The 24510-nt window shown below is 36.0% G+C and overlaps 1 protein-coding gene across 7 annotated transcripts in view; it reads left to right on the plus strand.

Moving 5' to 3' along the window:
* NTNG1 (netrin G1) overlaps window positions 1–24510 on the plus strand; it is a 446663-nt gene that overhangs the window by 83884 nt on the left and 338269 nt on the right. The window lies entirely within an intron of this gene.

The raw sequence follows: 24510 nt of genomic DNA on the forward strand, positions 1-24510 counted from the left end.
ATAGTGCATTAAATATAGCAAATGCTTGCAAATATTCTCCATCTCTGTTTCTCTCTGCCTTTCTCTCTGTCTCTGTCTGTCTGTCTGTCTGTCTGTCTCTTTCTCTATCTGTCCTTCTCTGTATCCTTCTATCTCTCTATAATAATTACAAAAAGCTAGGATCTGATAATCATCAATTAACTCCAAGTCTCATACTCTTTCTACTAAATCAGAGGTTCTTACGTTTTGTGTGCATTAAGGGACAGTGTGAGGAAGCCCATACACCTTTCTCAGAATAATGTTGGATTTTTTTAATCAAAAGAAATGCTCAATTTCCATTGGAGGTTAGTGAAAATAAAGATGTGTGTTTATATCCCATCAAAGGTCACACACCCTCTTATGTTTATCCATAGACCATTTGTGTATTTGTGGACCCCAGATCAAGAAACCTTGAATTATTGGATACCCTCTCTCAAAGTTTGCAGTATTATGCTTGTCAATATTTGGAAAGAAATGCTTACCATTTGTATTTGTGTCCAAATAATCATAAAGTACAGGTCATCAGAATTTTTTCACAGAATGGTGTTTATAATAATGTTTCTAGGTGCTGAGTGATCAGGATGTGCCTTTAGAATTATTAAAGAGTCACTAAATTACATCCACTACATTTAAAAATATTAATGAAGAAAGGACAGTGTAGGGCAGTGAATCAAATGCCAGCTTTGGAACCAGAAAGACTTGGGTTCAAGTCTTATATCTGACATGTATTGACTATGTAGCCCCTGGGCAAATCACTTAACCCATTAGTGCTTGGGGCAACCCTCTATGACTGTAACTTGCTAAGAAGCTGGTGTTTCTTCATTGGAGTTCCCTGTGCCAATTTAAATCATAGGGACTGTTCCAAAGTATTCTTGTTGACTTCTACTTTAATTTTTTCCAATTACCTGTAAAGACAATTTTTAACATTCATTTTTTAAAATAAAATTTTGAGTTACAAATTTTCTCCCTTCCTCTCCCCTCACCCTCTTCCTCAATACAAATAAGCAATTTGATATAGATCATATCTGTACAATCATATAAAACATATATCTTTATTAAGAAGAAATAGAGCAAAAGAAAAAAACTATGAAAAAGTAAAGAAAATGAAAATAATATGCTTCAATCTCTATCAATTCTTTCTCTAGATGTGGATAGCATTTTCCAGCATGATTCTTTTGGGATTGTCTTAGATCAATATATTGTTGAAAAGAACTAAGTCAATCATCTTACAATGTCACTCTTACTGTGTACAGTGTTCTCCTGGTTCTGTTCACTTCAATTTTCATCAGTCCCTGACTTTCCAGGTATTTCTGAAACCAGCTTCCTCATCATGAGTATCCCCTCACTTTCCAATTCTTTGCCACCACAAAAAGAGCTGCTATGAATATTTTTGTACATGTAGGTCCTTTCCCCTTTTTTATGATCTTTTTGGGACATAGATGTGGTAGTATTGCCGGATCAAAGTGCATACGTGCTGATTGCCCTTGGGGCAGAGTTCCAAATTGCTCTTCAGAATGATTGGATCAGTTCACAATTCCACCAACAATGCATTAGTCTATAATACTTCTTGAAAATTTCTCTACAATATAACAATATATATGTGGCAATTGCCAGTTAATTATACTATTTGGTTAATTAGAATATTATATCCTTTAACTGTGTAGGACAAATACAGTTTGTAAAAAAAAAATGCTAAAGGTAGAATTGTATATAAACAGAATTGAGCTTTTATCAAAGTACAAATATAGGTTGTAAGCCATGGATCATTTTTGCTGTTAGATTCTGCCCATTTTCTACCATATATTCTTTGGAGTTAGTATGAGATTATGCACTGTAATGGGAAAAAAAAAACCTTGGATTTTCAGGCAGGAGAGGCTTTAGTACAACTCCAGCTCTGATATTTAGATTATTAGTGGGAAAGTCAAGTAACCTCTTGACCTCAGATTCCTCATCTATAAAAAGATGTTAACAAGACCTATATAATTTTCTTCACAGGGTTGTTATGATGGTCAGTTTAGGAGACATATGTAAAGCGCTGCATAAATTATCAGTTATTATCATTGACCACTATGAGGAGGAGGGTAATCGGCATAATGCAATATTTGAATGTCCTTCTGTATGTGTTCCCTGTTTCTTTTATATGACCTGTTTTATCAACTAAATTAAAACTTATTGAGGGCAGAGACTTAGTTCTATTTCTCAACTGGATTAGAAACTCCACGATGGCTTGTGTCTCCAAGTAAATCTTCTCAAAGGCAGTACCTTTTCTTACATTCCTCTCAGTGCTTGGATGAATAGTAGCATCCCAAAGCAAGCTAATTGAGGAATTGATATAAAAGGAGAGTAGTGTGTGTGTATGTGTGTATTTATGTATACATACATGTGTATGTATGTATGTGTATAATATGTGTGTATAATAGATGTGGGTGTATATGCACATACATACACACATATATATACATACATAAACAGACACAGATTCTTTTCCATTTGTCTAAACTGCCATAGACTGGCCAATTATTAATCTACACCAGGAAATGCTTTTGGCGGAGATAGCTAGGATTTAGAAATGCTATGTCAATACCACTACGCTCATTAATGCACTGCAGTGTGGGAGAAAAGTTGATCTTCTCATCTAAAGAATAATCCTATCATCTGACAAGAAGCAAATGATAAGGTTTCTGGTGAGATTAAAGAAGGAAGTGCAGTAACTCATTAGAAAACACGTAAATGTCTGCTTAATTACTTGAAAAATGTCTTAGCTAGTACATTTCATGGCACCTGGAGGGCATAAACATGCCCATAAATTTAATTAATTTTCCTTCTTTCAATACACCTGCATGGCCTAAAGGAAGGGATAGTAATGAAAGTACTATGAAGCATTTTGCATTTGGGAAGGACTTCCAGAACTCATTTGGACCATATTCAGAAAGGAAGCACTAAGTTTCTCATCATTCTGTGCATGTATGTGTGTGTTCATGTGTGTGCCCACACATGCATGTGCATGCCTGGTACAGAGGAGATATTTGTAAAATTGTGGACCAATAATGAAAATCATTCCCATGGCAACTCAGCTTTATTCTAAAAAGAACACAAAATACTTTAGATACAAATTAAAAATCTAGTCCATCCTCATACAATTCCAATAAAATGATGGAAGCCAATGTTACAGTTCTTTTGAGAACTAGCAGTGCAAAATAATTTGGTCAAACCCAAGTGACAAATAGCTGATAATCATGTCTCTACACTCTTACTCAATGGAGGTAGCTATCTTATGAAAAAGGCTCAAAATTGATTGGTATTAATAATCTTTAATCAGCAAAGTATTGTGTATGTGGGTATACATATACAAATCCTTTTACTGGGGATTTGTTTTGTGAAGTTTGGATTCAGTCAAAGGGCCACACTTGAGGTCCTAGAGGGCCACATGTGGCCTTGAGGCCACAGCAGCCACATGAAAATGGGACAGGAAATGTCTTAGTAAAATACTGCTACTAATGGCGACTGGCAATGCCCATTTGTGAGGAAAGGACCTGGTTCTTCTTCCAGTTTGTTCATGGCAACTGGAAGAAGCGGGATGAGTCTTATGATAAGGAAGGAGGAAATATATGCGGGGGCAACATGTGGCAAAGGATACTCCTTTGTGGGGGCCAGGGAATGGGGGAGAAGGACCACCTATTTTGCTTTGTTTAATTGAATGTCTTTTGCTTCCAACTAGTAGTCTTCTGGTATAATTTAGCAATATGAATGTTGATAGGGGTCATCAAGTATGCTTTTAAATGAATATTGACTAAAAATGTGCAACAAACCTGGAATATCTTTGACAGGGTTTGTAATTGAAGGATGTCCTATTTATATATGCTCTGTTTCATAGCTAATATTTGAGAGAGAAACACACCATTAGTTTTCACAATTTATCTTATAACCCTAGTTCACAGAGTGTGAAATAAAAATACATAGAACACAATTTAGGAAATGCCATCTTAGCTTAGTTTCTCCATTTGCTGTCAGAAAGAACAAGAAAATCCAACAGGGTCTTTGAGAACACTGGGATGCTAACCCAGTGTTTTCCACACCATACCATAACTAGTATTCATATGGCACAATGTGAGAAGAACCCTGTTCTTAACCAATTAGGAGTGACAACTACTGATCAACTGTGAGTTAGGCACAGATATTTTTGGTGGGTGGTGGTGCTAGGTGGCATAGTAATAGAATGCCAGGCCTAAAGGCAGAAAGATTCATCTTCCCAAGTTCAAACCTGGCCTCAGACACTTACTAGTTATATGATCCTGCAAGTCATTTAACCATTTCCAGAAGTTTTTCTCAGTTTCCTAATCTGTCAAATGAACTGGAGAAGAAAGCAAAGCACTCTGGTATTTTAGGCAAAAAGCAAACAACAACAAAAAAAAAAACAAATGGGGTCACAAAGAGTTGGACACAACAGGAATACATTTTAATGCTTATCAGGGAGATCCACTAATGGTGACAGAATTTGGTGTAATAAAATAACCTGGTTGGTGAGAGGAAAGGGAAACAGGAATCTTTTGGGAGGGTGAATGGGAGAGATTTCACTGCTCTTTGTTGTCATAGTGAAAATTATGCCTGCACCACATGGCATAATTGAAGATGAAATCTGCACAGGGATTGGTCAAAGTTTAAAAGGTCAATTTAGTAAATTTAGATTTCATATACTGTTCAAGATATATTTCTTTTATGTATCTCTGATTACCTACAATTTTACTATTTACCATTTCCTTAAAGGGCAGTGTGACAATAGATAGAGTCCTGGACTTATGGTCCAGAAACCCTAGCTTCAAATCCCACCTCTGATGCATAACAGCTGTGTGAGAATGGACAAGATACTATCTCCCTGAGTCTCAATTTCTGCATCTATAAAATGAGACTGATAGTAACTGAATCCTCAACTCACAGGGTAATTGTAACGTTCCAATGAGGTTCCATAAGTTTGTGAACCTTAAAGTTCTTTGTAAAATCTCACTTTGTAAACCTTAAAGTACTTTGTAAGTATTAAACATTATTACTGTAAATAAACCACAAAACTTATGTACCCGAACTCTAAATGCATGATGAAGAGGAAAAAGAAAAAGGGGCAGTATAAGCCTTGAGACAGAAGGCTCTCAAGGTAGTAACATTTCAGGGGTTTAAAGTGAGTGATCAAAAGTACTTAAAAGCCCCTTTAGAAACCATAAGAGTTTAGTCTTTTTCATACTTAGTTGGTCCCATACCACAATTTTTTAGTGCATCGCAGATATCTTGGACCTTTCCAGAGGGGGCCAGTGATGCTGAAAGTGATAAGCTTTTATAATTGGCACCTTTTTAGTTCACATTTATTAAGTCTGTTTAACCTAATTTGAGGCATCCAAAGTCAAGAAGGATAAGGGACAAGGGAAGGTGGGTTTAGAATAAAAGATAAAACTAGATCTGTCAGAGGGAACAGGATAAATCTAAGTCTTATCTATCCAAGAGAGACAGTTACAGTCAGATCTCAGTTTCAAGAAGAGATATCACTGGGCTGGGCTTTAGGCGAAGTCATATTCAAGGTACAATAGGAAGAAAGAGTTAATGATAAATAATAAGCTCCAGTTAGGAAAGTGCCTAGAACCAGTGATTGAGATGAGATGACTCTTTTATGGCAACCTTCACTTAGGCATATTTCCCTCTGGTATAATGTAATGTTGATCTGGCCCTTCAAGAATTCAAGAGTCCTAGTCTGTGGGCTTTTCAAACATGACTTATGGCAGAGCCAGTAGAACCTGGCAGTTTCATTGTTAGTAAGATATGGGGAAATGCCAGTACTGATTAAGCCAGTGTGGAGCTTGTTGCAAAGTCAGAAACACTGACAAGCCCTACTCATTGCAAGCCATACTTCAGTGCTTGTTCCGAGCTTTACAAAGATTTCTTGAACTATAGGCCTAGGAGACATGTTGAAGGGTCATCTACACCAGGACCCTCTCTGATTTTCGACAGGTTAATGTCTAAATGTGACTGGCTTTAGTTTGAGTATAGCCCTCTACTCATGGCAGAGTGGTACCCATCCCAACATCCATACAGCAAGTGGGACCATCAAATCCATTGGCTTATGTCTATAAAAGACACCTCTGGGAAGGTGAGGCTGTGATCCTTATTACTGTGGGCTCCCTCCTTTAAAAAACATAGTGGGAAACAGTATGATACATCAGAAGACAAGCTAGAATGATTTGAAAATTGCCATTGTATTAGAGCAAATGAAATATTTTTATTTCAGCCGTTAAATTTCTCATTATATCACGAAATGCCATAGTTAGTGTTATTTTCAGTTTTAATCTCTTGTGAAGTCATTGACGGTTAATGTTTAGCAAGTTCATAAACTAATTTGAGTGGTTTTTATTTGCACAATCAGGCAAATTACACGTTTCAATTTTTTGCATCACAGGTTTAACATCTGGGAGCTGAGGAGAAAGTACAACAGACTTATCTAAAGAGATTGCCACAAGAAATCATGTTGAATGATGAATTAGGATGTGGTGAACCAAGAGCATTAAAGACCCTGACCACACAGCTCCCTATCCCTGTGCTTTATAATCCAGATGCTGTGATGATGTATATACGTGGGAAGTGTATGCATTTTTTTTAAAGAAAATCTAGATGTTTCTCTTTTACTACTGGATGATTTCATTCATTTACTACTAATGATTTCATTAGTAGGGAACTCCTGGTGAGGAAGCTCCCTCTGTCAGTGAAGAATGACATCTATTCTAAGCATTTCCTGGGATACAGGGAGAGGTTAAGTGACTTGGCCCTTGGTTCACACAGTCATTACTTATCAGTAGAAAAATTCAAACCTACAGATTCCTGACTGTTAGAATGGCTCTTGTCATTTCGTTATATTGTTTCTTATATGTACACAAATACTCCATAACTCGATTTAAAATTATTTAAGAACCTCAGAAACCTGGGAAGTTTTTACCTTTTCCATATTTAGCTGTATTCTACCATAGTATCCTTCTCAGTCCATCGCAACCACCTGGGCCTTAGACTCATACTTTAGAAAAAAAGAAGAGGGTCCAGCAATGCTAAAAATGATTGACTTTTATTATGAGCCCTTTTATTTTAATACACATAAACAAAGTTCATTTGTCCTTATTTTGAGACTTTTGGGGACATTAAGGATCATGATTAGGAAAGAGGAAGCTCAGGGCAAAGGATGGCATTGGGTCTTAATCACCAGAGAAAATAAGATGCACCTGGACCTCATTCACCAGAGAGAGGCAGATAAAAACCTCGGAGGATATGTTGACTTGGCTGTGTTTGGGTGACAGTGATACTAAGGTGGAAGGCAAGGGTTGATGATCCTGAAAGAGGCTGTCCTCTGAACTTGGTACACTCAAGTTCTCATTACTTTTCATGCTTCAGGATTGGAATGATTGGATTCCATTCTCCATGTTAGGGCTACCCAGCAGAACAAATGCTAACTACTTTTAAAGGAATGATAGATTTTAAGGAGACGTTCTGGATTAGTTTCCCACCTTAGACACCACAATGAGTGAGACACGAAGCACTGGCTTCTTGCTTAAAACGATTTAATATATGAAGCATTTCAGAAAAGGGACATGGCAGGAGGAAAGAGTATGCCTGTGACATCTCAATCTTATGGCTTTCAAACAGAAATTTTTATTTGTGTGTGTGTATGTGTGTGTGTGGGTGTGGGTGTGGGTGTGTGGGTGGGTGGGTGGCATTAAATCTAGGATTTGCTTCTCTCAAATGCTATTATTTTGGGGGTTTTTATTAAAAGTCTTTCCCTTCAAGTTCATTTTTTTAGTCAAGTAGTATCATCTCTTGTAGAGCTCCAAAACTTGCCCCATCTATTCTAGATGCCCTGTGGCAGTAGTGTATTCAGTATAGGTGTGGGGGTGGGTGCATCTGAATTTAAGACATTATACTCTGAGAAAGGAAATATCTGTATAATCACATCTTTACAAAGGCAACATTTTAAAATCAAAGTTATATGTAGGATTTCTATAGATACCCAGCTACAACAAAGAAAATTAAGGTACTAGATTTATTTTCATTTGTGCATGCATTTTAGAAAGTCAGTTTTAGAGACTGAATTAATTTAATTAATTTCCATCTTAATATATTCATATTGAATATATACATATTTAATATATTCTCACCCTATATGGAGTGTTTATTTTTCTTATGCTTTGCTTACTTGTTTTGAAGGAAAATGTTCTTGATAAATTTTATTTTTACATATCTATATTTACCTCCCTTTGCCTCACCTCCTCTTACCAAAGAATGATCCCAAATAATTTAAAAAAAAAAAAGAAAAATAGGAAGAAGAGAAAAAAATCAGTAAAATGAAGCTTTATTTAAAAGGAAAATGATGGTATTGCTTTTCTTACTTTCTCAATGGGTGAGGAGGGTGTAGGAAGTAAAATGGAGAGAATTCAGAACTGAAAATAAAATAAAATTGTACTAAAAATATGATAACATATGTAATGTTCTGTACCAGTGGACCCCTCCAACACCTTTGCTGAGAATTTGGAGGAGGGTTTTACTCTCTCTCTCCTTTGAGACCAACCTCATCCTTGGTAATTTTATAACACTTATTTTTTATTGTATTGTGGTTGGCTCTTTTCATATAAATTCTTTTAGGCATGTGTATATTATTTTCTTTAGGCTGCTTCTTAAGCCATTCTGTCATATGACCTATCGTAGGTAGCTAGGTGGCATAATGGATGGAGCACAATAAATTAAAATAAGAAAGCCTGAATTCAGATTTGGTCTCAGACCTTTATTAGCTGTGTGCCCTGGGCAAATGTCTTCGTCTGTTTCAGTTTCCTTATATGTGCAATGTGGACAATACTAAAATGTACACTGTGCATGAATAATAATAAAACCTGGATAATAGCCTACCTCCCAAGTCTGTTATGAGGATAAAATAAGAAAATATTTGCAAAGCATGACATATGTGTCATATAAATTTTATTATTAATACTAGTATTATCTATTTGAATCATCTGGCAGACCCATTTGGATATATTGGAGTGTGCAGAAACCAAAATGTAGAATGGTTCTTTCTTTAGGAAGTGTTTGAGGCCAAAGCCATGAGTTCAGTCTCTTCATGGGTTATATAATTTTTTCTATTTCTTGGTCACAGAACTCATTCTGACTCTAGAAAGCTCTCTGAAAATACATGCCCTTGATCACAAGATATACTACCCTCTTAATAATTAGGACTGAGAAGTCATATCAAACTATAAAGTTGCTCTATAAAGTCCTATATAAAGTTGTTGATGGTGATGATGTTGAGTGGTGGTGGTACGAAAGAGGATGCATGAATGAATTAGAACATAGACTCAGGGAAATTGAAAAGACCTCAGAGGTCATGTTGTACAACCCATATCTAAATCACAGCTGTTGTCTAGAACATGCACTACACATAGGTAATGGACTGCCAGCCTCATTGACATCTTGCGGTGACAGAGAGCTCCCTGTCATTCAAGAAAGCCCATTGCATTTTTAGAATACCTCTCTTTCACAAAAATTTTTCCTTTTTTCAAGTCAAATGGCTCTAACTTCCATCCATCCATTGGTTCCAGTTCCACTCTTGGAGGATCAACAAAAGACTGTTATACCTTGATCATTTGATGCCAACTTAGACATTTGAAGAATGCTCTGATGGTCCTCTCAAATCTTATTCTTCTCATGCTAAAACATCCCTGATTCTTTCAAGTGATTTTTATATAGTATATTTAAAAGGAATGGGAACACTGACACTAGAAAAGAGAGGTCTTTGGTGGATGGAATGAGTATAGCTATGTCATTATTTTCAAAAAACTTGGTAAGTTCATACCTTACCAATGGCATGTGAACAATCATATTAATATATAATAATCTTAATAATCCTAATCACAACATAGGCGTACATCTTTAAAGTTATATGTTATATGTTATAATACCATATATTATCTATTTGAGCTTCACAGAAACCCTATGAAGTAAGTGAGTAGAAATGAAAAGTACACATTTAATCAATTTACAAGCATTTACAGAGTGCCGACTGTGTTCCAGGCACCGTGCTAGGTGACAGGGATACAAATACAATAATTCAAGCAAACTCTTCTCTCAGTGATTTTATAATCCAGTGGGAGAGATGAAGACATACATAAGTAAGTACAGAGCAAATATAAAGAGAATAAAAATAATCACTAAGTAATGAAGTACAGGATAATTTCAGGAGAACACTAGCAGTTTTAGCACGTTGCACTGAGCAAAATGAGCACGTTGTAAGGCACACTCTTCAATGTTGTTTAGAGAAGTTAGGAAAGTACTATGTAGTAAAGAGAAACACTAAACTGGAATTTGGATACCAGCCTTGGATTTGCCAGTCATTATCTGTGCAAACTGGGACAATCCAGTTAAATTTTCTTGCCTCAATTTCCTCATTATATAAAACAAGGGAGTTGGACCAAATAATCTCTGAAGTCCTGTCCAGCTCAGTCACCTACAATTTCATGAAATACTAAGCTAAGCCTACTGTTCTGTGAATTTCTCCTGGTTGTAACAAATATGCTTGTATACAAAGATCCAGGAGATGAAATGTCAGGGCCATGACCTTTAAATAGATACCTATATATTCTGTCCTTTGCTTCCTGAGAGCTAATAGTTCCCACCATCATCGCTGATGATATCATTGTTCTCCTACTGAGGCATTTGAAATGCCAATCTATCTCCAAAACCCTATAAATAGAGCACCTCAAGAGGCTCATGGGATGGGAGTTCTCAGGGAAATTGCTGTTTAGATAGATTTTGTGGTCAGAAATATGCTGTTCCCCTAGGATTTTACTAAATGGGGTTTTATTCAGTTCTCCTTACTGGACTGCTGAAATTTTAAGTGCTCCCCACTGGATTACTTACTTTTTTTTAGTGAGGATTGTATTTTATTTACTAGAAGCTGCTGTACTGATAGAGGTTCATTTAATTATGCCAGGAATATGGAGAAATTGAATGACCTTCTGGGTCATATGGGTTCTTGACACTGCTGTGAATATGCATAAACTCACAGGATACCTCAAGGGAATAAAAGAATAGTCTCAGAGAAAAATGTTATATTAGTTGCCTTGTAGCGTGTATGGCTTGGGCAAGATGATGGTGGGAGGGATAGATCTAATCTTTTCTTTGTTTTTATTTTGACTTTCACAAAAGACCATCTGTTGTCCAGGTCTCAGCAAGAATGCCATTCATAAATCAGCACACATCTGTAGGGCTAGGTTAAAAACAAACTAACAAATAAATAAACAAACAAAATTCTGAATTAAATAAGAATTTGGTCATGGACTGAGAAAAACAGAGCAGAAAGGAGGGGAAATGGTGCTTATTTTGCGAGCTAATCCCATTTTAAAGTTTGTAGAAAATATCTATGTTGTCCTTTATGGGTGGGTACATTATGTTTCTCAGAAACCAGGTATGGGAATAACCATTAGTTTTATATGTTTATGTGGATGAAGCCAGTTATCTAAGCAGAGAGTGTGAAAATGATGCAGGTCAGCTAAAATTTGTCACTCACCTTTTTCATTGCTGAATTATTGTTCAGATAAGATAGGTTAAACCCCAGAATTTTCTCTCTCAATAGATTATTAAAATATTTGAACATTTCTTTAAATAAAATCTATTTAAAAGGTTCCTTGTCAATCACAATTTTAAGTGATAGAATTGAAGTTAGGGAAAACCAAACAATTAATGTTGACATACTGATCCAAATATGGATTATCCCAAATTAAGGTGTACCCTAATCTGAGGATTCTTTGAAGGAATAATATTTATGTCATCTATATAATTATGTCTATGTCTACAAGCCTCCATTTATATGGGTTTTATATGGTCTCATATAACTTTCCCTACTATTCATTTTGTTAATCAAAATTTTAACTCTTTGGTGAGGGGTCTTTAAATAGATTTTTCATAGAAAAATGTTAAACTTTTTTAATAGACTGCACCTCTAAATGAATGTTTCTTAGAAAGGAAGATATTATATCTATCTATGGAATCTACATATTCATATCTATATCTTGACATATCCTCATAATTGCATCTAGCTGTCTTATCTTTATAGCTATTCGTTTCTCGAAAAACACCTATTTTAGGTCAATCATAGGTTTTCTCCATGCCAAATTTGGGGAAAATGTAATCCCACATTTGAGCATCCAGAGAGAAGAGCCTCATAATGGAAATATCTAAGTTCAGGTTCCATTTCTAACTCTGTGATCCTGGGCATATCACTTAATTATGCTCTAGGCAACTCTCTGAGACTATAATTTGGAGAGAACATTCTGATTTCTAGTGATGCAAGAGCTCAATATATCATCAAGAATTTGCTATATCGGTGAAAAAATGAGTTCAAGTCTTATCCCAATCTGGATCAGTAAGTTAATGTATGTAAAAGTATTTTATAAACTTCAATGTGCATACCATACTATTAATTTTTATATGTTATAGGACATAAAAGGGACCACTGTAAGCCTGTCTATTCTTGAGATTTCAGTATGATTAACAACCCCAGATGCTAAATTTAGTGTACTGTTCTGAGTCTTTTCTCTTCCTTGCTACTTGGCTCCAATTATTAAAGTCTGCTAGGAAGTATAATACTACACCTGAAGATAAATATCATGTTCCTCCTCTTTTTTCCTTATCATTCAAGGGAAGCATTTTGTCACTAATGTGATAAAAAAAAATTTTCTTTTTCTCAGAGATTAAAAGCATGAAGATTCAGAAGCCTCTGGGGCAACACAGTACAGATGCTGCAATTCATCTCTCTAAGGGGAGATAAACGTTGGTTCATAAGTGGAGATTTTCTCCTCAACTAAATTGTACATGATCAATTTATTTCTGTATTATTTAATTAAATTTATATAGAGGAGCCTTACCTAAATGAGTTTATTTACTGATGTGTCATAATGTATTCTCACTTTTAAGGTCCTCAATCTATCTCTGCCATCTACTAACTGTGTGATCATGGGGAAGACTCTTAACTGCCTTGTTTCCTCATAATAAATAAAATGAGTGGATTGTACTAAATGATCCCTTCCAACTTTTAATAGTCATCAGATGAGGTCAATAGATCAAAGAACTCCTAACCAAGGGTGATCTTGTCTCCAGAAGAGCCCTAGTTTCTGGTTGAAAGGAGGAATAAAGGTATACTATTGGGATCTGGGTCCTTACCATCATCTCAGAGATGTAATCATATAGGTAATATACTATCTGCAAGATAGCCATAAGAACTATTGGAGCAAATTGAATGATCTAAACTAGCTAAAGGGCAGGTTGATAACAAAGTACACAGAGTATCAAACCAGAAGTCAGGGAGACCTATCTTCTTGAATTCAAATCTGGCTTTGGACACTTACAAGTTGTGTGATCCTGGGCAAGTCACTTAACCCTGTTTGCCTCAGTTTTTTCATCTATAAAATAAGCTGGAGAAGAAAATGGCAAAACACTCCAGTATCTTTGCCAAGAAAACTCCAAAATGGTGTCACAAAGTTGGACACAACTGAAAAATGGTTGAACAATGACAAGCTAGCTAAGCCTGATTTGATGGAAAATCCTGACTACCCAGTAGAGGGAGCTTGTATCAATCTGACCAATAAATTTTGGTGGTCACAGTTTAGTAATTCATCAAATTAAATTGCACAAATTTTACAAAATGTTTATTGTGTGCTTACATGGGGTGCAGAGGAGGAGGAAGTGGGAAATAAAAGTTTATGTAAAAACTGTCCCTCTACCTTTAAGGCGTCAATGGTCTAGTTTATTAGCTTAGGTTGGAGTGGTAAAGATCTGTGAACAACTGAAACTCTTTATAGATATTTCACCAAACAGCATTTCCGCATAACTAGAGTCTGAATGGAGTAAGGGGCCTGGTCAAATACAGGCTATGTTAGTATGAGGTCAATTCCTCATGAATTCGTATTGATGTATAGCAGACAATGGTGCATCAAGTCACTGACCCATGATCAAGTAAGTAGAAAAAAAAAGCAGTCTGAGGTCTTTGCCATCATTAAGAACAGCAAACAAAGAAAAAAATTATTTCTAAGAAAGAGAAATGATACCCAAAGAATCATCTTATGAAGTGTCACTCTTTAAATAAAATACCTATATCACTTCTATGTCATTTTGATCTTTGGTATGGTATGTCTGACCTAAGTCTCAGAACTGAAGGACTTTGGGTTCGACTAGTATGCCATCTGAAGTGTCTACAACACAAGAATGACCTGGTAGTAGTGGGAGGACAGATAAAAACTCTGTGAATACCAAGAGTATGTTTTCATATCCCCAAGTTCTTCTCTGTGCAATTCTCCCTCCAATGGAGGAATTTGTGAAGGAATGGGATGCAGATACTCAATTTCTTTTAGAGAATCAGGCACCAGAACAAAGGCTAGGGTTATTTTTTCCATTATGACCCTCAGTTAAATTAACTTTCTGACCCTTCCCGAGCCTCAGTTTCCTTATCTGTAACTGGTGATGATAATACCAGTAGTGCTTACTTCATGTATATAAAGTGCTTTACTAACCTTAAAGCATTATATGAATGTTAGATATTAGAGACAATCTTGGGGTCAGTCACAAGGAGCAGAATCACAGACATGGAAGCATTTTTAAATTGTTAATGGACTCACTGTTCGAACAACAAATTTCACATGTGTGCATGCATACACATGCTAAGTCAATTCTGTGCTGATCTGTTACCCTAGTTTTGTCTAAATGTAAAAACACATACTATAATTAGTCATGCATAACCTTTTGTAACTTAGCGTCTCTGATCCTTAGTTCTTCATCAATCAAATAAGAGAACTGGCCTAAATAACCTCTAAAGTGCCTTCTAGGTCTAAATCTATGATCTTATCAATGTGAAAAATAAATATAAATTTAAAAAAAAAAAACGTTTCTCTTCTGTTCCACATTTTTGATTCTGATTTCCAGAGGTCCTTTATTTTGATTTCAAGAATTTATAATATATTTATGGAGCTTTTACAGGTCTGAAAAGTGTTTTTTTAATAATGATATGATTTTAAAAAAAAGATACCCATCTATAGAAGGAGACAATCAGAAGTAAAAAAGAAAAAAAGTTGAAACACCTTTACCTAAGGCTGAACTATGACAAGCTATGAAGTCAACCTTTGTAATGTCTTAATTATTCCTTTCACTCTTGCCCCATATTCTTCCAACCAAATAGGTTATCTGCCTGCCAAGCCTCTTTGGTTTCCACTCCTGCTGCTATGCTCTCCCATCTAGAGAACTAATTATCCAGACATGCATCTTCCTGACTCACCACTTGAATGAACATAGCTTTCTATTCACTCCTCCCCCACCTTCAATTTTCACATCTTGCTTTAAGAATAGCAATCAAATTAAGCCTCTTATTGCTTCTGAAAAGATTACATAAGTAATCCAAAGCCCTAAAACACTACTCACCATCCTTGTTGTGTCACCTTCTATGGCTAATGCTCCCCTCATTGTTACAATGTGAGGTCCTTGATTACAAGGACTGTTTTACTTTTAATTTTGTATTCCCAGTGCTTAGTATACTGCTCGGCATATAGTAAGTGTTTAATAAATGATTTTTCATTGATTCATTCATCTATCTTTTTATTTATTCATTCATTCCCTTCTTCCTTCTAACAAGTTTGTTGTGCCTTGACATTTTAAAGAAACTTTTAGAATACTTTCTAGACTTACATATTATTTTAGAATCCCAAGTGATTCCTCACTTACGTCTTCTTGTGTATTGCTGCTACATATACTGTGACTTCTATAGGAGATGAAGATGGCATTGCACGTGAGGACTGGGAACAACTTGGTGGTAATGCTCTTAGAAGGAGGGAAATATATTTTTTCCCCAGAGTTACTCTGGCAACAAAGACCCAGAGGAATAAGCTAATGACCCTGAAAACTGAATCTGTTTCTTTAGAAATACTTTTCCATACATTTTAAGGGTACTATTCTGCTATCCCTAGGAACCTTCAGATGGGGAAAAATGCATTTTAATGATTATAGGATTTTTTTTTAGTTCTGCAAAATAGTGAGCTTCTATTAGAGAAGAGTGAGTTTGAGAGATTCAGATGATGATATTAAAATATTTATTTGCTGATTTTTTTAAAGTAAAAAGTCCTCTACACATTTTAGACTGGAACCCAAATACAAACATATTATGCATACATGGACTTTCATCTCCTGAGGAATGCTGAATTGAAATTTGTGGGTAGAGTAGTGTCATGGAAAGAGCCCTAGACTCCGTGTCAGAATGTCTGATCGAATTCCAGTTCTAAAACTTGTTAGCTGTATGATTTTGAGCAACTCATTTAGTCAGGGTGATCTGTTTCTCCATGAGCAAAATGGGGATAATAATGCTTGTTCTATGTACATATCAGGGTTGTTGTGGGAAAAGCAACTGTCCTGTAAATTTAAGTAGCTACTGGTGGTCAGTAACCTGGAGGTGATTGGTAGAGAATAGAATAAGTTGATGCCTTTATCTCTGTTCTCATTGTGCCCACTCGTTGCCGGGTAGCCACACTCACAAGACTTAATAACTAACTTAACTAATAATTAATTAATAATATTGATTAATAATTAATTCAGTTAATAACTTAAATTAACCTCAGAGATAACCAGAGTGAGTCTAAAGATGTGCTAGCAGAGGTGATATATACACCCTGGGTCAGGAAGTCATCAGATAATTTTTGTCTGTTGTCCATGAATTCTAGAAGCTTCCTGGCTTGTCTTTCATAATCTGTCTTGACTACTGGTGACATTCATGGCAGATAAGTATAAGACTGGAATATCATTCTTTTCAAAAAGATTTCTGGATTTTCCTTTCAAACTAGAAACAATAAACCAAAAGCACCTTTTGAGAATGACATTAGCTTAATCCTTTAGTGTCTAGAGCAAAGAGCTAACATTTCTGTTGTGCTTTAGAGTTTACAATGAGCTCTCCTCACAACAGCATGGGATAGATAATATAAATACTGTTGTCTATTTTTTCATTTTATTGATATATTTTGCTTTTATCTCATATTAATTTCTGAATATACTCTACCTTTTCCCTACCAAGTGAGGTTTTACTTGTAAATAATATGAAAAAAGAAAAACTAGCTCCCGAAAGCCAATCAACGTATTTAAAGATCTTTGTAATGACGTTGCTTTTATGTAAATCCACATTTTTATATTCAGTGAATTGATTGATGATGTGATCTAGTGTGAATTTGGATGAGTAGTTTAATCTTTAGAAGTAAAACTAGTCATCCCATTAAATTAATTTGCTTTCCTAGATGCTGGTTAACATTGAGTAAACTAATTTTTTTCTAAGCCAATTTACCCCACATGGTAAATGTGTAAGCATTAGCTCCCTGCAGCCTTGGTGCATTCAAGGAGCATGAAAAATTACCGTTATATCATTACAAGTCTGTGTCTCAATTAAAGACCCCTGAACTTGACTCTGTTGTAAAATGACATGCTTCACAAGGGATAAAGACTGGTTGATACTGATTCAGGCTAACATATTATGCAAATAATAGTATAAGAATGTATTTAGGAGCTGTTCCTGATCCCCTAGTTGGACCCACATTTTCTCTTTGGCAACAGAAGTCAGATTTACTTTAGGGTAAGTTCAATGGTTATGTGGCTCCCTGAGAGGAAATAGATTAAAACTAGAGACATTACTTTCCTTGTTTCTTCCTCCATCACACAGAGATATAGTAAGGGAGTACTGAGTGGAGAACCAGCCAAGTAGGCCTGGATTCACATATTGCCTTGTCATATGGGTGTGTATATCACATATTGCCTTTGACATATAATGGCCTCAAGATCTTGGTCAAGTCACTTAAATTCTCAGTGCCTGAGGAAACTTTCCATAGATGGGTAAGAGAGGAAGGGAGAAACAGATAGAGGCAGAGAAACAGAGAGACAGAAACAAAGAGATAAAGACAGAGAGAAAACGTGTGTGTGTGTGTGTGTGTGTGTGAGAGAGAGAGAGAGAGAGAGAGAGAGAGAGAGAGAGAGAGAGAGAGAGAGAGAGATGGACACAGAGAGAGACAGAGAGAATAGACATCTTCTACAGGAGTTTTGTGAACTTTTGTTCACAAACTGAACTTTGTGTACCTTTTTAAGAGTTAAAGAAAACATCAGTGTCTTCCTGTCTTGGTCAATGGCATCTTTGCAAATTTGCATCTCTGATGAGTTAGTCTGTGTTGGACCTTAATGTCAAGAATGTGGTGCTCATTATTTAACTGAGTTAGGACCAAAAGAAGATAGGAGAAAGAGAAAAAAAACCTGCAATAGTTCCCAGGTTATCAAATGGTTTCTTTCAGGATTTTATTCTTTTAAGTATATAATAGTGTCTTTTCAAGTGAAGGCAAGAAAGGGCTGTGCCAAGAATGATAGCATAGGAAGGATACACTACAATACAGAGAGGTACTTGACTAAAGGTCAAAGGCTGACCTTTATGCTGGGGGTGCCTTGTGTGATGAGAGCCCTCAGAATGGCCCCTCTTCTAGAAAAGTTCTGCTGGGTAACAAACTCAGTTGAAGAGAATTTGGTGGAAAGAAGGAAATTCTTCTGCCTTCCACTGTTCCTCCCCTCCCTTTTAAAAATAAGTATTCCTTTGTGTTTGCTCACCCACTAATTAGCGTTGCCATGAGCTTGTATTGCTAACCATTTAAAGTGAACAGTTCCTTTGAAAATATAATCTCTTTTTAAATGCATCATCATTTTGAAGTGTTCTCATAAATTGTGTTGCTGATTTGGGAACTTAACTGGTGTATTTATTTATATTAAAGCCTGCCTGCTGTTCATCTTGAGGATATTATGTTTGTATAGTTAAGAGAAGCGATGAGCCAAATTTAATTTTCTACCTCCTCTGGAACGCTCTGCATCTTGTAATCACCATTGATTGCCTACTTACTAGTCAGAATCAATAAAAGAAGTAGAAGTAAAAATTGCCCAGTCTCATGTTTTATAATATAATAGTCTAGTCAAAATGGAGGGAACTAATGGCATCCAGCTGCATAGACATTATCTGATAATGACAAGGCATGGAGCACAGACTACAGCAGAAAAAGAGAAATCAAAGTTGGAAACTCAAATATTGAACTTTCATTTGCATCTAGAATTAGGCTTATATACAAAGCTCATCACAAAATTTATTCTTTCATGATTTATAGTCAATGAAATAATTTTAAGTAATTTTTATCATTTGAGATTACATCTTCCTTTTTAGAGTATGTTAACACCCTGGGAAGCCCTAAAAATTACCATTTGCTCCAAGGTCACCTAAGACAGGACTATTGCACCTACCTAAAGTGCATCAATATAAAATGATGGTCATAGTAAAGCAGGTAGGACTGTGCTGAGAATAACAATTTTTTTTCCCTGTCGGGAGTTTTACATAAAAATCAGCAAAAAAGATAAAACTAAGGCATATTGCTATGAAGCCAAAGACTTAGTAAACTATTTTTTATTGCAATGATTACTCTGTTCATTGTGTTCTTTTGCTCCCAAAATGTGATTTTGCCAAATTTAAATATTCTTAAATTGATTTTTGAAAAAGAATTTAGAGTCTATTAAACTTTGTTGACTGGCTTCCCACTGGGAACATTTGCAGAACCAGTCAATGGCATGGAAACTCTTACGACCTTAAGCAAGATGCCTTAACTAGAGTTTTTGAAAGCAAAAGGCAATGTATATCTTTTCAAAGTCCAGCCATGAAAGAGCTTTTCCAAGAAAATCAATCTTCCCAATTGAATGGCTGTGTCTGGTATTGCAATAAAAATGTGCTCATAGCACCTTGAAAAACATTCAGCATGGGAGTCAAGTTCTTTTAGTGAATCCACTGGTAAACACCTTCTCTTACTATCCTTTAAACTCAGAAACAGAAATCTAGGTGGTTATCAAATGTAATTAATGTCCCACGTATAAAGGAAGAATAAGAAATCTCATGTGCTGAATTTGATCATGGAATATTAACTTAATTTTTCTTCTTTACAAATAGATATTCAAGGGTGGGAGCATGTACTAGTCTCCTTGATATTCTCCATGGTTAACCCCTGAATTTTATCAAGTCTGTTAATTTGACTTTGACTGAGAAAGATCTCAATAGAACTTAGTACCCATGTGAAATGGCTTAGTTGAATTCAGTAAATTGGGGTTCCTAGTCAGATTCTAGCTATGTAATCACAGAGAAATCACTTAACATCTATCAATTAACCTTTAATCAATCAACAAGCTTTTTATTAAGCAGTTATTATATACCAGTCATTCTGCTAAGAATTAGGAATAGAGAGAAAAAAAGAACATTGTTCTTGATCTCAAGGAATTAAAATTCTAATTAGGGAAAAATCATGCACATATGTAGAAATAAGTAAGGTAAGGTATTTACAGAGTACATTCAAGGAAAACTTAGAAGGCAAGGCATCTGCAGATTAGGAAAGTGGAAAAGGCTTGCAGAAGATGATGGAATATCCAAGTAAGCTGGGTGAAAATAGAGAACATTCAAGGAACAGAGGGACAGCCAGCGCAAAAACACAGTGAAAAGAGATGGGGAATCCTGTATAGGTGGGCCATAGAATATGTGGAATTTATTGATCTTGGAGGGATGAAGGTTAATGAACAGAGGTGTACTTTTGGAAAATCATTTCGACAATTGCGTAGAGCATAGATTGGAGCAGGAAGAAAATTGAGAAAGGGAAATCAGTTAGGGCAGTTACATAGCCCAGGTGATCAGAGTAAATAGGGGTGATGGTGGCTATGAATAGACAGAGAGATATTGTAAAGAAATAAATAACAAGATTTAGCAACTGATTGACTATGCAAGGTAAATAAGAGTGAGAAATCAAAGATGGCACTGTGGTCATAAACCTGAGTAGCTAGAAGGATAGTGGTGTTCTTAATAAAAACAGGGAAATTCAGAAGGTAGATCATGGAAGAAAAAAATAAGTTTAGCACATGTGCAGCTTGAGATGTCTGCAAGACAGATATCTACTTTAAAATGTTCACTAGGAGATGTGTTACAGGACTGTAGCTCAGAGAGAGACTAGGGAAGCAATTTGAATAGGTATCATAATTTTACCAATGAAAGCTGAAGAGATCACTATGAGAGAGAACATAGAGACAAAAAAGAAGAGTTCTTGGAAGAAAGTCTTGGAGTATGTGCCCAGTTAGTTGAAGTGACATGGATGAAAATTCATCAAAGGAGACAAAGAAGGAATGGTAAGACAGGTAGGAGAAAAACCAAGAGAGGACACTATAGATACATATTTGTGTCTAATGGTAACCATGTCTAGGGCAGGAGTAGGGGAAGAAGGAAGAAAAAAAGGAAAAAAATAACATTTAAAAGGAATAGCAAATTGTACATAATGGATTTGAAGTTTCATGCGTGGTTGTTTTTTATACCATGTTATGGAAATGGTTGTTTTATTCCATAAATTAAAAATAAAATAAGATTAAAAAATTAAAATACAGAGCATCATTTAAAGAAAGCACTTTGTAAAACTTAAAGGGATATAGAAAGCTGAGTCATTATTACCATGTTCATTCTAGGAATCATTGAGTAGACTTTTTATGGATGATTTATTGGTGTGGGAGGCAATTACAAAAGTTGTACAGGTTGTTTCAGTCTCAATCATTAGAGGTAGTACCCACTTTAATTAGAGTAGAATTGCCATAGAATTAAACTATTTGAATGGTGTCTTAACACAGTTTTTTTTTTACTCTGGACTTGTGATTTTGTCAGTGGAGTCTACTCCTTCCACATACAGAGTTTGGTAACTCTCTGTAATTCAGAATCTTAGAGTTGTTTGTGTCTTCTATACATAAATTATCTTCCCTGTGGCCCTGTAGTTAATGTGTATATGAGGCAGGGTCTGAATTCAAGTCTTATTGATTCCATACCACCATTACCTCGACTATACTATGATGTCCTGCTGCCTTTTACCTAGTACATAGTAGGTATCTAATAAGTGTTCATTGAATTGAATTAAATGGATGATCTATGATATCATTGATGTGGATACCTCCCCTCTCCTTGGTGATTCTTGGCCAGGTCTTTAATAATTTTCATTGATTTCCAAACAGAGGAAGAAAATAGCTCCCTGAAAAGGCAAGATTTTGCCTCATATTATCCTGCTTGAAGCCATGTCTACAGTAATCCTTTGGATGGATTTGAAGGTGGAAACAATTCTAATTCAGTGATCACAGTCTTTTATCCTGTTGAATCTTACTATCCTGGAGATAGATAATTTGTTATTTTTTCCTATATACAACATTTAAGCCTACAGTAGAGAAGGAACTACTCATAAAATAACTTCTTGTTGTTATTTAGCCATTTCTGTCATATCTGACTCTCCATGATCCCACTGGGGGTTTCCTTGGCAAAGATACTGGAATGGTTTGCCATTTCCTTCTCCAGCTCATTTTACATATGAGGATATTTAGGCAAACAGAGTTAAGTGATTTGCTAAGGGTCATAGAGCCAATAAGTGTCTGAGTCTGGATTTGAACTCAGGAAAATGAGTCTTCCTGACTTCAGGCCCAGCACTGTATTCACCGCACCACTTAGCTTCCCCATAAAATGATTATCCTAAATAATCCTATTCTGATATCCTAAAATAATAACATAGGAAAGTTGGAAGAATCAAATGCATTCTATCACTATGTCTTTTGTTCAGAAATCAGTCCATAATGTTCATCCAGTCAGCACTTGACACATTATTCATATTTAATACTAATTCATATCCATCGGAGAAAGGCAAATATTACATGAAACTCAATGACTAGAGAAGCTAAAACCATATTAGAGATGCTCATGCTATGTCACGGTCATTACTCTAAGTGATCCAAAGGTCTCCAGGAAGATATGGTATGAGCAGAAGAACAGAGTGGTCTGGAACTTGTAAAGAATCTGAAAGCTATCAATGAGATGAGAAAACTAGAGCCCAGAGAGGCCATGTGTCTTTCCCTGTACTGAAATCCTTTAGTTCTGAAGGTCAGGGAAAGGCAATGAGTTGAAACCAGATCAGCAAGCCAAAGTAGTGAATGCATGAGTGCCCATGACCATTGGTGTAGTACTGCCCCTCCAGACCTCCAGGAACCATGACTCCTTTTTTGTCACTCAGGTTTGCAACTCCTACCTGGGGCTGAGTTTTCCTGATTAGTGTGGGAGTGAATGGAAACTCATCCAGACTCTGTTTTATATCTGCCAACCCCAGATATCTTTCCATAAATCCAAAGGTAGCTCACTCAAGTCCCCTCTTTAACTCTTCAAACTCTTATTTTCATAATCTCCTATTTTTTTGTCTTCGTTGTCTCTGAAAAGAAAGTTATATCTATTTCTTACTAAGGTTAATTCTTCCTTTGGTCCCTTGATTCCATTACCTTCTGCCTCATTCAGAATTTCTCTCAGAATGGTACATTTATATAACATTTAAGAGTTTATAAATCACTTTTCCCATTAATCATCCATCCTGTTTGCTATATCTTCAATTTTCCTCTCTCCACTGATTTCTTTCTATAAAGATGCCCAAGTTAGAGAGGGTTCTCTCAACAGAAATAAGAAAGTAAGGCAGATAGACAGGTAGAGCAGGTGCAGATGATTTCAGTTTTGGACATGTTGAGTTGAACTGTCAGCAGTACATCTAGGAGACTTCCAGCAGGGAGAAGGGAGAGTTTATAAATGCAGAACTGGAGGTTAAGGGAAAGATTGAAACTGGGTATAAAATTTGGAAGTCATATACCTAGAGGAGAAAATCCAACCCATTGGGAGAGGATGGAATCACCAAGGGAGAGAATGTAAGAAGAGAGAAGAGGAACCAGAACAAAGCATTGGGATAGGGGTGGAGGCAACTGCAGGTACAGAAAAGATGTTGGGTAACGAATTGGCAAAAAGGGCCTAAGAAGGAGTCAGACAGGAATAAAGAGACCTAGGAGAAAGCAGCATCATAAAAGCAAAGGTCATAGAAATTATTCAGGAGGAAGTGGTGGTGGATTATTTCAAAAGGTGCACAATGATTGGTGAGGATAAGACATGATGAAAGGCTTTTGGATTCAACAACTAAAAGGCCATTGAAAGAGTAGTGATGTTTTAAGTCAGATTACAAGGCTTTGTGAATGAATGGGAGTGAAGAAGAGGAATGATTAAGCTTGAGGGAGGACAAGGTGGAGGGAAATTTGTATTTTCCTTTTCATTCTTATGTCTATGAGCACCAAGTAGTAAGTCATTAATTAGAAATGGTTTGAAGATGCATTGCAAAGAGAATGATGAAAGGGGAAAGTTCTAAAAGAGGTTGCCCGGATTAGTCTTGATAGGAATAAAAATCACTTAATCTTCTGAGACTGAAGCAGTGGAGGGAAAAAAGGGAAAACATATGTTTTAATGTATGAATAAGAGAAAGAGGTTATTGATGGGAAAGTGCTAGATTTGGGGAGGTTTACCACAACTTTTAA

Source organism: Notamacropus eugenii, chromosome 2, assembly GCF_028372415.1.
Source record: "Notamacropus eugenii isolate mMacEug1 chromosome 2, mMacEug1.pri_v2, whole genome shotgun sequence".
In the NCBI taxonomy this organism is placed as follows: Eukaryota; Metazoa; Chordata; class Mammalia; order Diprotodontia; family Macropodidae; genus Notamacropus; species Notamacropus eugenii.